General features: G+C 37.6%; 1 long non-coding RNA gene across 1 annotated transcript; it reads left to right on the top strand.

Moving 5' to 3' along the window:
• Nucleotides 1-3,117: 3,117 nt before the first annotated feature.
• On the top strand, nt 3,118-15,713 carry LOC115432498 (uncharacterized). Its single transcript, XR_003937214.1, has 3 exons — nt 3,118-3,130; nt 5,782-5,787; nt 15,523-15,713. It is a non-coding gene; the product is annotated as an uncharacterized LOC115432498 (long non-coding RNA).
• Nucleotides 15,714-16,592: the final 879 nt, after the last annotated feature.

The following is a 16,592-nucleotide window of genomic DNA, read 5'->3' as shown; positions in this document are numbered from 1 at the left end:
GTACAGTCTATATACTCCACACCACATTTATTTGGTAACAGATCAGGGTCAGTTCAAAGGCAGTATACAGTGTACTTGCCAACATGGGGCTTAGAGCCAGGTGCTCCTGCTGCTGCTGCTATTACAGAGACTGTACACACATATATATCCATAGATATACCTGCTCATGTTCATATATTAACACAGAAAAATATAAAGCTACAGTGATGGGAAAAAAAAAAAAAAAAATTCCACATTTACTTTTCAGTATATTGTGATTCAAGCGGTCAGAAGGGAAACAAGACTTCTACCTCTTTCTCTGGATGATGTTTTCAAGCTGTGGGAGATCTTTACTGTGATGGCTGGTTTTAGGCACTTGTGGCGAGTGGAGCGGATTATGGTATGACAAAATTTTAGATAACATAATATAACTTAACATAAATGAAACAAAAGGAACAATAACCGACAATGCCACCTGGGATAGGCCCAGGACCAGAAGGACACACAGGTTTGTTCATTGATGAGGTGAAAGTGTACCCAATAAATCGGTCATATGTAAAGTCACAGACTAACTAATCACTATACTAGCATGAATCTAACCTATATTTAGAAAGCTCTAACTGCAGAAATAGGATATTATCTCTGTAATGGTGTTTTCATTGGCATATGATCAAAAAAGAGTGAGTCATCTGGAGTCAAAATAGACTCCTTTACCTAATTTCCACTTTATAACAGACCACAGTGAATATACAGGGTGGGGAAGCAAAATTTACAATATTTTGAGGCAGGGATTGAAAGACAGTGTATGACCAATTAGTTTATTGAAAGTCATGAGAATTTATTTGCCACAAGAAAATTTACATAATAGAAAATGTTTTTATTCTATGTGTCCTTCTTCTTTCTCAATAACTGCCTTCACACGCTTCCTGAAACTTGCGCAAGTGTTCCTCAAATATTCGGGTGACAACTTCTCCCATTCTTCTTTAATAGTATCTTTAAGAAAGTCGACATTGCTGTGTGATGTTCTATTGGTAGCATGTTCTAAAACGCCCCAAATAGCAGAATCCAGAGGGTTTAGATCTGGGCTAGAAGGCGGCCATAAACATGATTCCCAAAAATTGCTAAAGTTGGATTTGTTGCTGTTGTCAACAAGTGTTTTGGTGTTCTTGTGTAAGATTTTAACTTCAAATCATATTTTACTGCATTTCTATTGGTCTTGTTGTCTACCTCAAGTTCAATTGCCAGTTTTCTCATGGATATGGTTTGATCCTTTAGGATTTTGGATTTGAGAGCTTTAATAAAAGCTTTGGTACGTTTTTTGTTGCTTCCTCCACTTCCAGACTTTCTCGTAATAGTTTTGCTCATAGTCATTCTCTTCTTTACATTATAAACAGTCTTTATGGACACTCCAACTATTTTTGAAATCTCCTTTGGTGTGACGAGTGCATTCAGCAAATCACACACTCTTTGACGTTTGCTTTCCTGATTACTCATATGGGCAAAAGTTTCTGAAAAGGTATGGATAATAGTGTTAGGTATGATTATGACATCAATATATGTTTGGTTTCAAAACAATTGACATAGTGCCTGCTGAGAAAAAACAACTAAATGTTCATTGTAAATTTTGCTTCCCCACCCTGTAATGTTAACTAAAACACCAAGGATGGACAAAATAAACTCTAACTCTCGTTTGTAGTCACTGTAGGGGAAAGTAAAGGAGATTCTGTTGGTTGCAATCCCCATTCTTCACTGCTAGATGTCACTAAAGATTACACTGAACCACTGAATCCCTGAAATCTGCCTGTAATACCCCTTTATAGTAGGCACTAGTAAAGCAGGTTTGGTGTTGTATGGACTTGGACTGTCCCACATTGTGTAACATCCAAGTCTCTTCTTGCAGATTGTTGCATAAGATGTCTTGGTTTTATTTCATTTATGTGCTCTGGGGTTTTTTTTCTTATTGCCACATATACGTTGCCTTTTTAAAGGGTGGTTGTGCCTGAAACTTGTCTTTGTCCTCTATTGTTTTGTTAAAAATAAACATCAATAAATACATTGCTCACCTCTCAAAAAGTAAATGACGGTATTTCGTTGCAACAGCTTTAGCTTCAATTATTGAGTACATAACAATGCTTACGCAATGTCACAATACATATGCTGTAAGATCTATTTCTGTCCATAGTTGCATACATTTTTCACCAAGATCTTGTATTGATGATAGGGAGTCAGACCACTGTGTAAAGTCTTCTTCATCACATCTCAAAGATTCTCAATGGGGTTCAGGTTTGGACTCTGTGGAGGCTGATGCATGTGTGTAAATGATATCTCACACTCCTGAATCACTCTTTCACAATTTGAGGATGATGAATTCTGGCATTGTCATCTTGGAATAAAGAAAAGTGCGTAGTAGTAAAGAAATATTGTGTTATTAAGAACTCTCTTATCAAGTACAAAATTTTAGATATTTAGTTTCAGAGTAAATCACATTAGAAGTTTTATTTGGTGTTCAGTGGAGGCAGAAGTGTGAAATGAATGCCTTAATATTGACGTTCAAGCTGGAGCAGAACAAGGTAAATAAGCACAGAGAGAAATTAATTGTTTCATCTGATAAAGAGCACTGGAATAAATTTGGGTGTATTTAATTATCATTGTTTGTGCCCAAAATAATAAAAAGTGAGTGAAGTGGCTGCTGTGCGTCCTTGAAAAGGTAATGTTTTTTACTTTTGGCAAACCATGACATCTCATATGTTTCCCGATTTGCACATTAATCTACAATTTAAAGAAAAGAGTCAAAGTGTGGTGGATATTTTACTCCTTTTGCTCTAACATTTGCATTCCTTATCATTCATGAGTACTGCAACTGATTTACCATTTCATGTTTTCATTGTTTCACTTTTTATCACAGTATTACACAATTTCAATGCATGAGTATTGTGTTCTTTTTTTCTCAAACTCAAGCGAGACCTAAATGAAATTAACCAAGGGAAGCAAACGATCAGAGGCAGTAGCAGGGAGGGGGAGATTATAAATGGCTGGTGGCCCTGCCAAAGCTCCAACGCTGATCAATACTGTAGATGTGAATCTTAGTCATTACGCTTGACTGAGAGCCAGCTTGGCACAGAGGAATCGGTTCCAGCAATGATCCTCATTAGTTGTTGTCACTTCTTTAATGTAATTAATATGCTAAAATGAAAAGCAAGTGTTCCGCTTTCACTTATTATTGCAATATCATTTATAGGATACAATCAAAATGGTCAACTACATTAGAATCCAACAGTGTGGTGCCAAAGCTGGCCTGTGGTTTGCATTTGCACTTACTACAGGATGTGTGAGACTGCTTTAATATCGTAATTTACTCTATTGACTGTTATAGCAAAGGCAGGAAACTGAAGATTTTAAAAGGGGATTTTAGAGGTCAAAGGTCACAGTGGTAGAGGTTCAGGAGGACTGTTCAACATCCTCCTGCGCTGAATCTGTAAGGCTTTTTAACGATGTAGGTCTGGCATTTGTGAATGTAGTATAATATGCAACATGTAAGGATAAGATCTTAATAGAGACTTTGACCTTTTTAATTTTCACGTCAATACTGAACTGTAGCGCAACATATCTTTTCTAAATGTCATTTAAAATGCAAGAAAGGGCTATTACACATTTCATTTCATTAATTTATTTGTTTATTTCAAGCATTTACAGAATACATACAAGTTCAAAAATTCCCCAGTCATTCATTTACACTCGAAAAGGAGTGGGAAAAAGAAAAACGTATTTAATCCCATCCCCATTCTCAGCATCAAATAACTTAACATATTAACCTTACTTACTCCTGTCCTTAGTCTTCAAGCCAGAACAATGAACAAAATAGGCCTATACCAAATTAGATTAAAGTCATTCGACAGTATTTACATTATATAACCATAATGTGTGTGGAAAAATAGAAACAAAGTACATTCCTGGTGGTGCTACCACAGGTAACAGTTTACTGTCAACTTATATTTTAATGATTACATACCGACAATGGTAAGAATAAAACTACAATACCACCAATGGTAAAGGGCAGGACATACCAGCAATAGTAAGAACAATACCATAGAGTAAGGGACAATACATACAGTCTACTCTTGTTAAACCGCCCGCTGTTATACCGCCATTTTCGCTCACCGCCAACCAAAACCATTGCACAAAAATCCCCAATGCATTATTCCATTAGCTACCGCCATTTCCGCCTATCGCCATCCGCCAGCCCAGTTCCATGCACAAACAACACTTATACCATTGATTTCCCGACCGTTATACCGCCAGCGTGATTGCCATCGAGTACACATAAATTTTAACAATGCACTGAAACAAACGCGCCAGACGCTGATCGCGACAAGCTACGAGTAGGTCTACGGAACGACCACCGTTCATTTATCGCAGAACACTCAGTAGGTCAGGATGTCGGGAAGAGGACGTGGGATTAAGCCAAAGCCTCAAGATGATGGGGTGTCATTTCCCGACACAGTATAATAATGCTTAAAATGTTTCCCCACTTTAAATGATCCCTTACAACATAACAGAATCAAGATTTATTTAGAAACGCAATTAGAACGGGTTAACGGAGGCAGCATAGACATCATATAGTAAAGACATGCACATTATGGACGCAACCCATTGTAACGCCATTTTCGCTATACCGCCAATTTGGCCGTGAACGGAAGTTGGCGGTATAACGAGAGTAGACTGTATCAACGATTTACACAGTGTGCTCGAACCATGTAACAATCAAGCACTCTCACTTTAGAAATGACAGAGCTGGTTGGTTATCTAACCGTCTTCACCAAACTGGTATTGGCCTCCTCGTGAAGTCTTTGAATCTGGTCGTGACCCCCATTTTTACTTAAAGTGCACCTGTACTGGTTATGCTTGCAACATTAATTATGCTTTGTGCATTGTAAGCAAGAGAGGTGCAAATTCAGTAAAAAAATCACCATAAATGCACCACAGTGTACCATTTTATTACGTAATTCACATAATACAATGGAACCCATGGAGAGCAGCCATTCTCAGCCAGAAATGACGTACCATCATTGTTTCTGGGTGACTGAGTATGAGTAAACAAGCAGCAGTCAGTGAGCGAGATTTGGTGGAAAGTACATGATCGCACCTGTTCGTGCAGGCCTAAGCTTTGCACTCTGCCATTGTCCTAGAGTCACAACCCAGCACTGGCCAATACTGTGTCATCTTAGATTGGTGTGTGTTGTATAGGGTAAGTGACCAGTCCATCACAGTCCAGGTAAATAAAAAATGGAAAATACAATAAATCTGCGTCACTACTGGTGCTGGAACAGCCCATGAAGGAGGGAACATTTCACTGACCATCTCTGACTGACAGAGCAGTGACTTTGTATTTGTGTGCACTTGACAGTAGGCTAGAACGTAAGTTACCAGACGGAACCGCTAGTATTACACTGGAAAAAATTAAAATCTTACCAAGTGTATTTTTCTCATTTCTAGTCAAAATATCTCATCACACTTAAAGCTATACCTATCGATGTGGCATTTCTCACAGCACTTAGTGAAAGTTTGAACATGAACAACCCACCTCCCTCCAAAGCCCCGCCCCCTTCCCTCTGCCTGAGCTCTGAGGCTCCTCCTCCTCTCTCTTCCTCTCTCCTGATGCGCGATGGAAACAGAGGAGGAAGCAGAGGTGGAGGTCCGGTCCCTTGTGGCGTGTCCGCGGACCCCTCCCTCAGTAATCAGATGCATCATCCACCTGCCGCGAGCCCGCGGCTCCTGTTCCATCAGTAGACCTGGTCTGTGCAGTACTGGGTCAGTGTCTTCACTGCAGTGCCCAGGGGATGGGCGCGCGCACTGTGAACGCGCGGCCTCCGCAAATTTTCCGTGGACATTTGAAGTTTCATAGTCCATACAATTATCATCCTACATCATCTTACATTGTGTGACACTATGTACATGTACCTGTATGCAGTGGCGTAGAAAGGGTCCCCTGGGGCCCCAAGCAAACAAAAAAAAACCAAAACCAAAACCAACCAAAAAAAAAAAAAAAAAAAAAAAAAAAAAAAAAAAAATATATATATATATATATATATATATATATATATATATATATATATATATATATATATATATATATATATACACACACACACACATACATACATACATACATGCATACATACAGGTGGGGGAGGGGCAATTTGGACTCAGGGGGCCCCTTCAGAGAATTTGAGACAGCTAGTTGTTACTGCACCTTCTCACTGCCGCTGTGTAGTGAACTTATTCTTTAGACTGTTTGTGTCAAGTCTCTTGGTCCTTTGGGGGCCCCTGCTGGCTTAGGGGCCCCAAGCAGCTGCCTGCCTTTCCTAATGGCAAACTGCACCACTGCCTGTATGAGTCCCACCGTCATAAAAGCTGAGCTTTATGCAGACCTGTTCAGTCCAGTACAGCTGACTTCCGGACTTTTATCTCCATCCTTCATTTATCAGACTCCTGTTTGTTCCCCTCAGTTGTCATTTCTGTTCATAAATCCATTTAATCCCTTCCACATGTGCATGCCAGTTCTATCCAAACACATCCTAGACAGTAGACTGTGGTTAGTGACAGGAGAAGCAGCGCCAGTGAAGCGTCAGATTCAGAGGTACACATATTGGATGTGAGATGGCGATAATGGATCGGATGCTGGACGGCCGTAATGGATGATTGACAGGAGGCTCAGTCAGGTTCGGCCAATCATTTCATTCGGACCGACAAAAATGATTGGTCAGACTTTTATTAGAAATATATGAGAATTAAACATTTTTGAGTTTCAATACCTGGTGGATTTCTTTTACATTTTAGTTTGACACACACTTATTAGGAGCATTTTAAGATGACAAAAGAAAAGTGTAAAAATGCCAGATCATACGGTATAGCTTTAAAATAAAACATAATCGCCTAAAGAGTAACTTTTCAGTGAGATATAAGAACTTATTTTTAGACAATTGATCTTGAAAATCTCATTTCAATAAATCTTACCAAGATAATTTTCACTTCTTCCATTGACAGATTTTTTTGCTTGAATTAGGCAAAAAAAATGTTGAACTAAGCAAAAAAAAAAAAAAAAAAAAAAAAAAATCTGCCAATGGAATAAGTAAAAATTATCTTGGTAAGATTTCTTGAAATAAGATTTTCAAGCTCTATTGTCTAAAAATTAGTTCTTATATCTTGCTGAAAAGTTACTCTTTAGGTGATTCTGTCTTATTTTAAGTGTGATGAGATATTTTGACAAGAAATGAGAAAAATGCACTTGGTAAGATTTTGTTTTTTTCAGTGTATATGTGATCTTTAGAAATAGCTAGCCATGCATATTCACTACAGATACCCTTTATTCTTGTCTTACTTGTGGACTGGACATACATACTACTGGACTTTGTGTTGACTATGACTTGGCACCCAAATGGGCTTAGTCTTCACATGATCTCATAGGCCTTGTTCAGATCTGACATTAACATCTGCCCTTAGTGACCTCATCTTACGACTTTTCACATCTAATGAAAAAATGCCGAATGATTCTTGAGTGATTGATTGCGATCAGATCTCATTTCTGTGCTACATTATATTAGTTTTGCTAATTTAATTCACTGTGCAGCTCTATCACAATCATCAGCTTTTATGCAATGCTGCGAATGAATCAATACAGTTTACATGTCAGTATGACAACTATGGCTCTTCCGTTCTCTTCAAGACGCAGGCTTAGGTGATGATTGATTTTTCGGAGTGTGTAAAATATGAACATGAATTTCTACCAGAATGTGCCATGTGAAGGTATTCTTTTTCCGTCTAGAATACAGAAGTGGCCAATCATTGTTCCTGAGTCCTCAGGCAGCATTCATATAAACTACCTTTGAAAGCTTTGTAAAACGTTCAGACATATTTACTAGATTATGATGGTGCTGGTGTACTGACTCATTTAGGAGGATGCATTTATTGTGTCACAAACCACCACTGCAGACATCCTCAGATGAGCAGATCTCAGTGTATCCTGGGTGCATTCTGATGTATTAGAGCCAGACACTTAAGACTGGGTCACTCAGAATGCAAGTAAATGCCAGATGCGATTACTTCTACTTGATACAAAATAAACCTCCATTGAAAGTTTGTTTTACACACAGTTCACATGAAATCTGTGCTGTTTAGGTTTGTCTGCCATTAGAAGAGTATTTCAATCAATAACTAAAGAAAGTTGGTAACCAGCTGAAACCATAAGTGCATTTTCAGTGTGATTTATAAAGACATCAGCCACATTCTAAAAGTGTGAGACAAAAAAACAACAGAAGTCAGAAGAGAGTTCCAGTTTCAGTAAAGTCCACTATAAATGGTGGTGAATTGGTCATCTGCCACATTTAAGGAGAAATCTAAAAGCAGCACTAAAGTCACCCTGTGATGTAGGCTGGCCGTTTAGTGGTTGGAGGTCAGTGAAGCGAGGAAGGAGATGAGGCAGAGGCAGGAGATGGCATGGTCCACAATTTTTAAAAAAAAAAAAATTTCAATAACTATTTCAAACAAAGTGCAAGAGCTGAAAAAGTGCAAAGGCTAAAAAAAAGTGCAAATGCCAAAAAAAGTGCAAGTGCATATGGAGGACGGAGTAGCAGTGTCTTCTCCAGCAGCAGAACCTCAAGTGATGAAAATGGGCGCTTTTTATACTGTTCTACTAACTGGATAAAACCACTACAACTCCACAAGAGAGTTACAAATCTACATAAATTGCTAAAACTAATCTAAAACCTCCATAACTAAAACCCACAACCATAACCTATATAAAACCCAAGCTATATACCTAAAAACTCTAAATCTACACACCAAAGATAAATAAAAACCCATAAACCAATAAAATACACCTCCTGGCTCCCCCACACATTTCCTTGCCTTGGTCCAGGCCGGAACCTTCTTAAGGGCTGTTGTTCATGCTAGGACTCCGCTGACAGACCTGGACACAAGGACAGGGTAAGTACAAACACTCTAAAACACCATTCACTAAACACTTTAAAATCCACTATCACACAGACACTAAACAAAACTGAACTTAAATATTGCACATTAATATTGCACTGCCTCTGTTTGACCTAATTTATCTCCTTTTCTCCAGGGCCAAGCAATCATCAATTGAAATACAAGTACCACTGGATGTAAAAACTGAAAAGGAAAGACAATAAAATCAATAAACTACTTTTAAAACCAATCACATGCAATTATTTTGTTTCTGCAAATGTTTGTTTAACCCTTTCATGCATAGTGGTCACTACAGTGGACAGTTACTCTACAGCTGTTCTCTTGTATATTCATGGATTTTGTTGTTCTTTTCGTTGTTGTTGTTGTTTTACACATATCTTTATTAAAGTTTTAAGACACTACATATCTTTTCTGGCATGAATTGGTAACATTATGTAAATCTCTCCTGACCATAAAGCCCCAAAATCACAAACTCTCCCCACAGTTTTCACACAATTTATCAGTAAATACATGTTTCTGTGTGCCAAAAAGTAAACGTGTGGTGTCCAGCTGAGTGGACATTTTTGCAACTTCATGAAAAATAGGTTCATAAGAATTTTTTTTTTTTTTTTTTTCATTATTTTTCATTTTTCATTATTTCATTATTATTTTATTCATTATGTATTTTTAATTTTTTTTTAAAAAATGGTTACTTTTTAAAATTATTATTTATTTTTCAGAAGAAAAATTTTAATCACATTGTTTTTTTTCATGCCTAAAGAGGAATAAAAACACTCAGGAAAAAAATTTGATTAAGGTTCTCATAATTCATGCATGAAAGGGTTAAATTGCTGTGATGTGCAAGTTAAAGTGCTTCAGTGAAAAAAGGTGCCTGTATTCATACTTAAGTGACAAACGGCTGTTTTTTCACACACCCAAAGCAGATTTCAATCAAACACAAGGACAAATTAAAGATGGGGTATGAGATCTTAGAAAAATGGTTTGAGCAAGCTATATTTTGAAAATACTCAGCTCAAAAGTCCAAACCCCTTTCTTCAGATGTCCCTCCGAAGCCATGCCTCCAGAGTATTGGCACGTGCAATATTTGTTCGTGAGTGCTGCACAGCAACAATTCGCTGCCTGAGGCTCTGCTCAGTCCCCGGCCCCGGCTTGGGCCCGACGCCGTCTACGGTCCGGCCCGGCTCCGGCTTTGACCCCCTCCTCAGGCTCCATCCCCGGCTCTGGTCCCGTACGGCCCCGCCTCGGCCTCCAACGGCTCCGGCTCGCAGATCCATGCTTACCTCATTCAGTCTCCTCTAGCATCCCCACTCTTACAGAACAGCCCCAGTTCATACCTGTTACATTTCCTATTGGCTTATGTTAGTGACAAAACGGTTTGCCGGTGAACTTTCCATCCTAATATAACTAATATAGCCGGGTTCTGGCTTCGCTTCCTGTACAAGCGCTTCTGGGAATGCACAATTCATGCTCAAAGAGGGGTACGCGCAGAGGGGGGAAGGGGGGATGGGGCGAATAGCAGTTGAGTTTGATAGACTTTTTTTTTTTTTTTAATTTTTGTGTTAGAACATTTAATCAATTAGTTGTAATTGGGTGTGAAGGGGATTTTAAGGAATATAATAAAAAATGCTCCAGGAAAACATCTCAGACTCTACCTTTAACAAACTAAAAACCATATAAGATTACCTCATTATGATCTGTTCCATACTGTGCAAACCTTGATGAAACAGAATGTTTCTGCTCAGAACAGGTGGGAAATGTCATGATCTGTGCCTGTGTGGCCTCCAGCTCCTCCCTCTCCACATCATCTCCTCATCATACCCATGATCTGACTCACCTGCTGGCGCTGTGCGGCTGCGGCCAATCACCTCTCAGCCTATTTAAGGGTTGGTTTTGCAGCCGTGCAGCGCTGGTCCATTCGTCTCCATCACCCACTCCATAACCCGGATATTCATCCATCTACCTCTACGGAGTCTGACCCAGGTTTTGTGTTTCCTGTTGTTTAGTTTTCATTTTTGTTTAATAAACATGTGTTTTTTCCCTTCAGTACTGTGCACTTGAGTTCTCTCTTTTCCACCCTTGTGAAAGGAAAGTGGAACGGTTTGTTAGGAGGTGCCAAGATTTCAAGAATCCTGAGCTTATGATTTTCAAGAACCAGAATTAACTGGGAAAAAAGGCCCCAGTGAAGAGATGTTGGCAGTCTTTAATTCAGCGTTAATGGTTGTGATTGCTAAAGTGAAGGACAACCAACAATTTCATTACCCACATTCAAATCTATTGCCTTTTCAAATGTTTATAATGAACATGGAAGATATAAAAACCTCATTATTACCTTTGCCACAGAATGGCGGAGGTTATGTTTTCATCTGGGTTTGTTTGTCTTTTTGTTTGTCTGTTAGCAAGAGAACTCAAAAAGTCCTGGATGGATTTTGATGGAATTTTCAGGAAATGTTGATACTGGCACAAGGTACAAATGATTAAATTTTGGTGGTGATCGAGGGGGTGTGGGGGTGTGCTGATCTGCCTTGGTGGAGGTCTGCGCTCTCCAAGTACTTTTCTAGTTATTATTATTATTATTATTATTATTATTATTATTACATTATTTATGCACAACAATTACAGTGGCTTTAACTGAATAGTGTTTTTCAGCAACAAGTCTTCCACATTCAAGTGTAAAAGTGAAAAACACACTGAATTATACAATCATATGAGGCTTTTCAGTGAATGCATAAATACATTTTTCTTTTGTGAGCTGATTCTATGTGAGCATAGAGAGACTGCCAGTGCTGTAGTCGTTCTTGGATAGTAACTGCCAGTTAAATGCTTTGTAAATACATCAACACCCCAGTACTTCTTGATGTAGTTTGCAGTTCCTTTATTTGTGCTGTGTGTCTGCCACATCTTATCTGCGTGACTCAAGAAAAATATCTAATATCAGAGATGAGATAGGCAAAAGTAATACAACACACTGTGGCTGCATGCCACTTAGTGCAGGCTTTGTGATGTGTGGAAGCATGCTCCCAATCTAACATTTTGAATAATGAATAATCTTTTTATGCATTCATGATGGAGTACATAAACAAATCATTTTGAATATTTCCTTAACAGATAGATATAAGCTTTTATCTGGAGTATTTTGCTCAGGTAAACAAGTTGGATGTCAACATCTCTGTCAGATTTTGGTTGCACCACATTGTTTGTTCTCTGTTGCTATTTCGGGTACAAAGGCAGGCCTCCGTGAAAGAAGACGGAAGAATGACATGGAAAAAGAACATGAAAAAAGATAGCGGGAGTATGTGCATATATACATAGTGTCTTATGTGTCCCTGTTTGTACATGTTTGTGCTTCTCATTGTGAATTTTAAACAAGGTTATGGGTTAGTCACAGCTTTCCTATCCTTGTATGGGAGCCTTGAAAAATCATCAAGTACTTTGACCTGTTCAGTTTTGTTATAATGTCACAATATCCGTCCCTTCCCATCTATCACATCTGCTGCTTACTATGCAACATTCCTAGTGGAGAGTGAAACCAGTAAACCCTGAAACTGGTTTCACTCTAGCACCATTCTCTTCACGTTCTGCTCTGAAAGGGATTGATGAGCAGTTAAAAAAAGCTCTCCCATGAACTTTATGTTGACAACGTTCAATCCCTGTAGCACTCGGTAAATCTAACCTTACATATCCATCAGCAACCACTCAAAAGTGTCCTTGAGCATCTAAGTGAAAAAAAAAAAAATGCATTTTTGTAAACATAAATGAAAAAAAAAAAAAGAATTGCACCAGCTTTTGAAAAATCCATTATATAATCGTCTCAGCTGAAAAATCCATCTTTAATTGGCTCTCCCTGAACTTCATTTATATCCCTTCCTTCATTAATGAAGCACATTTAATAGGTTAATTTAATAAAGGATCAGCACTTTCACTCATATTGAAATGGTCAGTCTATTACAAGGATGGAGCAGGTGTGCACTCAGTGTATTATCCACTGTGCTGTAAAATTAAGGATTCCATCAAATTTGAGTCCAGATATGAAAATGACCCTTCCCCCTCCACGGCTCCAGGAGCACACTTCTGCACTCTGATGGACTGAAAGGCTGAACCTGCCTCTTCACCTGTTTTTTTTTTTTTTTTTTTTTTTTTGCCTTGTAGCATTTATTAAAAATAAAACTCTACACTAAAATGGAACTCCATCCCAATTACTATTAAAGAGGTGGATTCACACAGTTTATAAAAGCATATTTGAAGACACTGGCAGTCTGTCTCATGTATCTGCAGGCATATCTTATAGTAGTTATAGCAGTAATGTAGCACGTCTTTTTCTCCATAAGTCTTGTATTATGTGTCTGTTGCATGTTTTAAGTAGTTACTGACAGTATAGGGTAGGAGTATTATAGAATAGAATAGAATAGAATAGAACTGGGTTGTCTAACGTATTGTGAATGATGGTTTTGTTAACACTACTGTTGTTTTATTATTACTTATTCATGTGCATAAATGATCAACATAACTGTAACCTCAATCTGAAACCTTTGTTTTTAGGACAGTGTTGTAAAATCTGGGACAACGTACAACAAAAAGCCTTTTGGTGCATTTACACCAATGTTGGTTCACGTGCGCTGTCCCTGTCAAATAAGCCCATAAAATAAAATTAAAAATACTTTAAAAAAACCTACAATTATCAAGTAACCTAATGCTCACCACCTCAACCACCATGAAGTTCTGACTCTTTATAAACAGAGTCCATCTGTCCGTTTGGCTGGGACTTTTGTCCAACCCTTTTCTCGAAGACTGTACACCTGATGCTGTACTGTATCGATGTGATACTTTATCCAATTGGGCTCAGATGTTCTTTACCACTAGAAGAGGTGCAGTGCACAATTTAATGGCTGAATTTCAACTTTTGGATTTTTTTTCAAATAGTTTAAAAATTTCATCTTAGAAAATGTGTCCAACCCATTTGTCTGACACTAATCACCTGATTCTTTTCAAATTTCACACACATGTCCTTTACATGTGCCTTTCTCCCACATTTTTTTTTTTTTTTTTTAACAAATTTTTAAAACGTTTTTGAAAGTTAAGACTGAAAATAAATCCCTGGGGTAGGCAGGGTATCAGTGAGCAGGAGAGGGGAGTGTTGTATGACTGGGTGGGGGCATTAGTAAGCTCTGCCTACTTTTTCACTTGTTACTCTATATTTAGTCATGTGAGGTATGAGCATTTCATTTAGATGCACATATAAAACATGGTTTGTGTCTGTTTCAAACATAAGGAGAGCCTGTATTTGTATCTTTGTACAGCTGACAAATCAAACTTACCAGCTTGTCTTAAACGAATTCCTTCTCCTGATATCGTTATTACCTCCGCCAAGGAGGTTATGTTTTTGCCAGGGTTTGTTTGTTTGTCTGTCTGTCTGTTTGTTTGTTTGTTTGTTTGTTTGTCTGTCCGTTAGTGTGCAACATAACTCAAAAAGTTATGGACAGATTTGGATGAAATTTTCAGGGTTTGTTGGAAATGGGATAAGGAAGAAATGATTAAATTTTGGTGGTGATCGGGGGTGGGGGGGCCCACGGGGGGCGCCACTGATCAGCCTTGGCGGAGGTCTGCGCTCTCCGAGTGCTTCTAGTTAATAATTGTCATGGGCATCGTTAGACCTGGGCATTCCGGGCTTAAGCCCCGGATGTTCTGGCAGTAGCCCAGGATGCGTTTTTTTGTTTTGTTTTTAAACAAGCATGTAAGTAAATATATGTCCCCTTCATCATTGGCACGGTACTTACGCCTCCCCTCCAATTTTTTTAATGCCTGCCAGAGTTGTATATGAATGTAAAAAAATGTGCAAATAAAATACACACTGATTGGCAACAACCACCAATGCCTGGACATCATGTGCAACTGATCCCATAAAAATACCCGATAATGAAACATCAGTGTTAATTTGTACAGAACAGGCTTATTATAATTTGTAATAGTATGATTAATGAAGGATTGCATTATGTAAACATTAGAGGGAACTGTAACAGAGTGCAGCACACCAAACTGAACCAACTCATTGTGTCTTAAAATGCATCATTCCTGAATCATATAGATGCTGAATCATTTTACAAGGTTTTTTTTTTGTACTTGCCATGAGTAAATTAGTATTTCATATTCAACTAAAGTGCATTAAAGTGAAAGTGGAAGCTTTGTGTTTACTGTCACTCTTCATTCTGTTCCAACTGGTTTGAGGTCTATATAATTTAATCAATAGTTTGAGTGTACATTATGTTTGTGATTTTAACATCAACTCCTTAAATCAAACTTGTAAAATAAATTCTTTCTGGGCATCTGATCAGCACAACAAAATGTAAGATGAAATCCTGATACACACAAACACTATGGTTGCTACCAGCCACACTGATTGATTATGTGACGTGCAGATCAAAATAAATTACATGTACATGGTTTCACACATAAATCATGACTGCATAATTGATAACTGCACCAATTCTGGCAAGAGAAAACACAGAGGAAAACACACAGAGGTTCTTTGGTAACATTGTTGGATGGACACACAAATATGAGGGAGAGTCCAAAAATTCTCAGACAAATGTAATAAAAAAGTTTATTTATCAAAATAACAAAATCATTTTTCCACATAAGCTCCATTAGAGTCTAAACACTTTTGTAATCTATGTTTCCCTCGGTAGATTCCGTCTTTGTAGAATTGCTGGCTCTGTCTTTGACACAGTTTTTGCCTTTGACATTTGTTTGAGAACTTTTTGACTCTTCCTTATATATTAAACTAGTCTTGCTGGAAACACTGGCATATTTACATGGGTGTATTTTTTATACAACAATGTTCATAAATATGCATGGTCCCTATTAAATAAACCAATAAATAAATAAAAAATAATAATTAAATGACACAGAAACAGTGAATGTAAGTTTATTTGGAAAACCACCGTAAGAATTTAAAGCTATTTTAAATGTTGTAAAATAGATCAAAATAAGCAGGAACAATGGAATATAAAACATTTCCAACACTGGAACATGATATGGCAAAACAGTTAACATCATGTGCCACTATTTATATTCATTATTTAAATTAGGTAAATTAGGCTAAAAAATTAAGTAGACTGTACATATTTTAGTGAGGTGGTTTACTTCAATCATTTGTTGCACATAATATAATATGAAATATACAGTAAATATTGTATATTGTATTGTAAAATAATAATAATAATAATAATAATAATAATAATAATAATAATAATAATAATAATAATAGTAGAATACACAGTGCAGCTGAAGTACTTCTTTATTTCTGTTACTATTTATTTATTTTTATTTATTTATTTGCACATCACAAACAACAAGAAAAAACAAAATTTTCATGCAAGTAACACCATTGTGCAGGAGAGGATAGAAGCCCAAAAATATTATAAATTATATAAATACCTTCCCGGTAACTAAGCATTGTTTACTGTGTTTCCAGTAAAAGGAATACAACGCTATCATGGCACAGTGGTTCAGTGGTTAGCATAGTTATTTCACAGATCCTAAGGTCGATTCCAACACCAGTGGAGTTGAGTTTGTTTATTCTTAAGTCTTCCTCCCACCATCCAAAGACATGCACTTATAGTACATTGGTA

This window comes from Sphaeramia orbicularis, chromosome 14 (genome assembly GCF_902148855.1).
Source record: "Sphaeramia orbicularis chromosome 14, fSphaOr1.1, whole genome shotgun sequence".
In the NCBI taxonomy this organism is placed as follows: Eukaryota; Metazoa; Chordata; class Actinopteri; order Kurtiformes; family Apogonidae; genus Sphaeramia; species Sphaeramia orbicularis.
Note: the sequence above shows the minus strand (reverse complement) of the source record. Positions and strands in the feature narration are given on the sequence as shown.